Raw genomic sequence first — 6,617 nt, forward strand, 5'->3', positions numbered from 1 at the left:
AAAAATGGTAGGTGTAACCTTAAGAGACAAGAAGAGAGCAGAGTGGATTAGGAAACAAACGTGGGTTAAGGATATCATATACGAAATCAAGAAGAAGATATGGACATGGGCTGGGCTTGTAGCGCGTAGACAGGATAACCGCTGGTCATTAAGGGTAACTAACTGGATTCCAAGAGAAGGTAAGCGGGTTAGGGGAAGACAGAAGGTTAAGTGGGCAGATGAGATTAGGAAGTTTGCGAGTATAACTTAGCAGCAGCTAGCACAGGACCGGGCTAACTGGCGGAACATGGGAGAGGCCTTTGTCCTGCAGTGGACGTAGTCAGGCTGATGATGATGATGATGATGATGACTTCTAATATGCAATCGAGCAGGGAAGTAAGTGGCATCAACTTGATGACGTTATGTTCAGAGAGAAGAACATGGATCAATCTGAGATGCCAGGCGAGTGAGTTGATAGTCGTCGTGAATGCACAAGTCCTCGTCATCATAAATGTCATGGTGGTAACGTGGCCTTTGCGCGAGTTGTTCCAGACTGGCCATGGTAACATCTTCAACTTTCGTCACGTCGAGTACACCGCTCTCAAATACGCCAGGAACAATATGGGTCTTATAATGGTCGGTCTCAAATGCGTGAAGGTGTACGACAGCCGTAAATCAATAACCGCAAAGTTTAGACGCTGCCAGAAGCAAGGAGAGAGGCGCGCAAGGCTTTACGTGCATTTCATCAACTGGGAAAGCCCTCTCAAGAACGTTTCGGCCACAGAACACAGAAGGAACGCAAGGAGCGCAAGAGTTCTTTTGAGGTCAATGTCTACGAGAAGGGTAACTTGGCGCAGGGAAACTCTTCGGACTACTTGCTTCATTTTGACCATACGCCATTCCGTGGAGAGGATACATATTTGTTTCGGCTGGAGGAACCCCATGAGGTTTATAAATCGGGATCAACACTAGAATTACCGGCAGACCGTATAAATCAACCCGTTAACGCAACTCAGTTAGGCCCTACACCACGAAGATGTTGAAACAGCGATTCCGATAAGCTCAAGCGCTTCGCAACGTCCCAATGCTTACTGACGAATCTAGACATTTCGCTACGACACCATAGCCTTGGGACTTTCGAAAGATTATATATCGCAACGCAAGGTTCATCATTGCCAATACCTTACAGTTTGCCAGCGGAAGACATGTCAGCGAGCCGCCCATTTAACTTTGTTCGGCCATATTGCCACCGCGAAAGTTTCACCTTTGACGCGTGTGATTCCTCTTGGGCCCCCTGAGAGGATGCTGCAAAATAATAACGGAGGAACTTGGAGCGTGCCGGACTCTATGGAAAAAGAAAAGGCAGAGCGGAAATCAGGGCATGCGCACGTGGTCGGGGCAGTTCGCGGTTAGAATTGGCAATCAACGGACTTTTCTCTTTCACGTCTTGGCGACGAGTCATTTCGCTACAGGTGTTTCATGTCAAGCTTCTGCAGGGGCTGTGCGAATGTGCTCCGCTTCATCACTTCTGGTGCCAGCTGGTCCTGATCGTGTGCCTGTCTCGCAGATGCTTCCGAGATGAACAAACACTTCAGAACTCGCAACGATTTGTCTTCCTCACTCGACGAGGACGACAATGACGCTGAATAATTTAGTTTCCTTCGCGTAGCGACTTCGTCAAGGACGGGAATCTCGGCCACTTTCGAGGGCAGCAGAGGTTCGTCCACGTGTGCTCTTTTTGGTAGCACATTGTCGGTGTCTAGTACGGCATCTCAGATGACGGCGCGCAACGAGCCTACGTTTAGGATGCGAGATTATAACCTGTGTGGTGAGCCTGTGACTTGTCAATTACGGTGTCTCCCGCTTATGAGACTATTCGTTTGCACCATATCTCTGCATGATGCGCATGGCGTAGCGCTTGAGCAGTGTGATGAAACGCTTGCACATTCAGCGCAGGTCTCTAGCATCAGGTGACATCTCATGACGTACGGTGGCGTTGTAAACGGTGATGAGGTGTGCGTACTGTGCTGAGCGCGGATTGTAGCAGCCCTGCTGCTCACATTCTTGGTAGTCGGCTTTTTTGAACTGTAGGGGAGACGAAGACCCTACCGCCAGGATCAGGCTTAAGAGAAAATTAGGGAGAGTAGTAAGACTCTACGTACTGTTGCGTCTGGGACAAGTTCTGAAGGCACATGGTACCGCGTGACAAATAATACAAGGGTTCGTTATGTGGGCTTTGAAAGTAAGGCGGACTTGCCAAGCAGCGACTGAGGTTGTGGGAAACCGGATTTTCTAAGGCGATGCACACGGTGCACCTGGGCGTTTTTTCTTAGCCATAGAACTCGCCATGGCACGCCTTGTGGTCGAGCCTTTCCGCCGAAGTGCCGTGGATCACGTGGAAAGGGGCAGGCATTTCGGCGTCTGCTCAAAACTCGTTCAACTTGTGGCTGGTACTGAACTCATGAGGCCATTAGAAGGCGAAGTCGTCGCTCGCTTTGACGTCGTTGCGTGTGTAGTTCTGAGGCTGGTTGAAAGCGAAGTCACGGCCCATGAAGGGGTGGTGCTGGACCCTGGTGCGTGATCGTGGTGTACCGAGGCGTTGTTGGTACGCTCTGAGCAGTTCGTTACGTTGTTGATGTCACACAGCGGAATAAGTGTCGTCCCGCTCATCGGCGGCAACGCAGGGTTTCGGCCGTGCAGCAGTCAGTCGTGAAATGGTTGCGTTGGGCGCTGTCAAAGCATAGCTTCTCTGCGTGAAGCCTTTTCCGCATCTCTTCCGGAGGAAGAACTTTGGAGCAATCCTGGACAGTGTGTTCGGGGGAGGTGAACAGGACACAGAGGTGCGAGTACAAAAATTGAAGTTCTACTGATAAAGCTGCAGCGCACAAGGGTGGCTGACGGATCGGCAAGTCTTGCTGCGGAAGTCTCCGACTTGTATATGATATTGTTTGCGAGAGACCCTTTCCTCCCGTATCTCTACTTGTACTTTCAAGAAGCTCGGGAGGTTTTTCACTTGTGACCGGGATTTCCGGGATGCTGTGGCGTTCTCAGTTAGCATGGTTTGCTTCTGCCGTTGTCGATAAAAGATGCTGAAGTCTGGAAGTAGCGCCTTCAAGAAGACGTGCCGCCGCACCATGCAATATTCTCCTGGAGACACTGCGGGACCTCCTAGGGCGTTAGTGTGAAATGTGGCTTAATCATATAGATTTCGTAGCTTGGTCACGTCGTCGGAACTTCGGAGTGGTGTGACTGACGGCAAACTTTCGAGATGGTCGTCGACTAGCAAGCCGCGGCGAAGCGGCCCGACAGGACGATAGTTATAGCACCAGAACAGAAAGATGACACAGAGACAAGAAGGACATGAGTGCTCTTGTCCTTCGCGTCTTTATTGTATCTGTGTAGTCGTTCTGTTCTCGCGCTATAACTATCGTCTCGTCTTACCGATTACCCCAAGCTGCCACACTGTCTGACAGCATATGAATGGTGACGTAATAGTTCGCTTCGGTCAAGCGAATGCCTCGAATGACTGACTGCGCTGCCCCGGTCAGACATGCTAATAAGTATAGACACATATTGAGTTTCGGGATTCAGTCGTTGTGGATGCTTGCTTGTAGCTGGTCCCGAAACCCTTGCCGGTTGTGGCGTCCGCCTGGAAAACTCGGGACGTGCAGTTTGGGCGTTGCGAGTTGAACCGACGTCGTGGGAGTTGGAAGGCCGGGTGAATGCAAGTTCGTCGCTGGCAGCGATGTGCCTGCCAGGGGGTCAGCGAGTGGAGTGGTCGCGACGTCGACGCATGCTGGTGGGGTTGGCAACTACGACCCGATTGCACGTCGAACCCTTCCCTTAGCGCAGATAACGCGATCTTCCCATTCGCCGGCGGTGGTCCAGTCTGCCTCGAGGTTCTCATTATGTAGCGCAGCTTGAATCTCCTTGTCGAAGGTGACGAGGTGCGCGTTTTTCGCCAAAATGATGTCGATGAGCTCCTGGAGCTTGTGCGCCGGGAGCCATCGAGTCCACCAGCAGGGTGTAGAGAGTCGATATTGCCTTGGTGAGGACTGTCCGGCAGAAGCCATGCTGCACTCGGATTTGGTCTATTGTCGAAAGCCGAGGGCCAGACAACCGGGTGGATCTCGGCACCAGAACGAAGTGTGAGAAACAAAGAAAGGGACCCGGACTCGATGGCCTGGCTACACAGAAGGTCAAAGGAACAGCTGATTGAGCCAGCACCCCTGGTTCGTGCTCGTTCCCACCACGCCTTCTTCCACTTTCATTTGTCACAACCACATCGCAAGAAATGAGCAAAAAAGACACCTAGTACCAATGACAAATTGAGACTCGAACCCGGGTCCACTGGGTGCCATCATAGTACTCTACCACTGAGCCACGCCGGTGCTTGGGACTTGTCGGCGAAATTGCCTTCGGCAGGCTTCATGTCGGGAAAGCATTCGTGCAATCACGTTGACATGACTTATAAAGCGTTTTAAAACACCGAAAGAACAAGCAGTCGTCTCGCAATGCGAATAGCGTAGCAAGTATGTCATCCCATGCCCCGACCCATTACGAAGGTTGTTTTCGTTCATGTATTAACTCTGGCGCATACACATTTCCGATTTCCTTCCTCCCCGTAGTGAGTCACTCTATGAACGATTGGCTCAAAATTTCTTGCAATAATTCAGCGTTTCCAAGCTTCTCAGAAGAATGACGGAAAATAGCATAGCGAATGCCAGCCTACTCCTAAAATTTTCAATAGTAATGCCGTAGTGGGCATCAAGCAAGTGTGCTTGCAGCAGCTACCAAATCAGTGCTTAGAAAAGGCACTGAAAGGCTGCTACTCTAGCTTTGGCTGGGACTGTGCTCGGCCTTTCACGCAAGCATGGCGTTTTTTTTTCTGGGCGTTATCGCGGCTTTCTTGGACTCTATGTCAACATACGCAGCAATCATCTCACTGGAATTACGGTGCTGAGGTTTTTATGTCATATACCACATATTTTATTTCTAAAAGCAATAAAATGAATTCGTGCACTTGATTCAGTTGTACAATAACTGTATAACATTTATATAACAAACGCCTGAAGTAAGTGCTTTTCTTTTTTCAACATTCATTTTATACGTTCTGTGGCATTGCATTCCGAAAAGAAGTGGCTAGCCGCCAGCTCGTCTAACAGTCACAGCTGCCGCGTTGTTAAAGTGTTGCGAATTATTTTCTTCCCTGTCAATACGAGAAATTCTTTTTGAACATAACTCTATGTAGCGGCAAAGGTGAAGGACCAAGTGGCTTAGCTAGAAACTGAAACCTAACACAAAGTAAGGCTAGCAGTTAATTTCCAGCGCATGCTCCTTCTCAGCTAATATGTTTCCCTTAGTTAATTTTTCATTTGTGCCATTCAGTTGCAAAATATATACTTCGCCATGCGTTTATTCTTGCTTTAGTCTGCTTCATTCTCTAGTATCACACACAAAAACTGCAAGCAGGGCTTGGCTCAAGCCACGTCTAGGGTGTACTATAAGTGAGCGAGTGTCAAAGAGGGCAAAGAAAGTCAAAGTGCTGGCAACGGCCGCAGCACGACAGCTCAGAAAGTGAAGCCGAAAGAGGTTAAAGCCGCCTGTGACTCTGTGATCGGTAGCTTGTAGCGTGTCGGCATTCATGAGTTGTGCGCGTATCTACCGAATCTGTGCTCAAGTAGACGGCCCACTTGCCACTCTGTGGACCTTATTTATAGTTGCTGCTGTAGCTGGTGGCGCTTTAGTGGTGGTAGTATTTGTTTCAGCCGTATTGCTTTTATTTTGTCTATCGTTTCTTAGAGCGGGTCTTAGGATACGCACTGTTCTTAAAAGGAACGTTACATGTGAAACACCGCCCTTGAAATCCGACAGCGAGCGTAAATACTAACAGCCCACTTGACGGGGTTTTAGATATATATGAAAGAAAAAGTATGTCCCCCAAAATTTCAGCGAATACAAAACACTGCCTGCGTGTGTTCAATCCGCTGGTCTTCACTTTTGTACTCGGCATTCGGTAAGCGGAAAACAGCCAATCCTTGAATACTGCAAAAGCAACGATACCCTGTATATCCTTCAGTGTCGCTTCCGACTCTTAAAAAATGCTATTTGGATGGTGGATTTATTGAAGCAGTCATGAGGTATGCACAACTATGTAAACAGGTACGCAGAGAGCTCACGCTTCTAGAGCTACTTTCCACAACTTGGATGTCAGTCAAAATGACGCGCACGCTTTAAAAACTCGCGTCTTGTACACAGCATCCTACCACACACAACAAGATTACCAAGTAATACTACATGGCGACGTGCGCATTCCCAATGCCACATTCAAAACTCTATAAAGCACAGGCCGTCTCGGTGCGCTTACTTTAAATTCATTCTTACCCGTCGTTAGCATACCTCAATGCAATTTATCCTCACAAACTTCCCGATGCCGCCTGTGCCGCTCGCGGGCAGACCACTACGTTAGCACACATGCTCTGTGAGTATGGGTAGCTTTTACCGACTCATAGCAAAGCCGAGTGGGATTCACTTCTGCGCAGCCCAGAACTTCAGGACTAAGTCCTGGCCTTGCAGTGTGTGCGCGACAAGGCCGTCAGGCTAGACCTGCCGGTCCCCACGTGTGAGTAGCCGGGTGA

Source organism: Rhipicephalus microplus, chromosome 8 (assembly GCF_043290135.1).
Source record: "Rhipicephalus microplus isolate Deutch F79 chromosome 8, USDA_Rmic, whole genome shotgun sequence".
Lineage (NCBI taxonomy): Eukaryota > Metazoa > Arthropoda > Arachnida > Ixodida > Ixodidae > Rhipicephalus > Rhipicephalus microplus.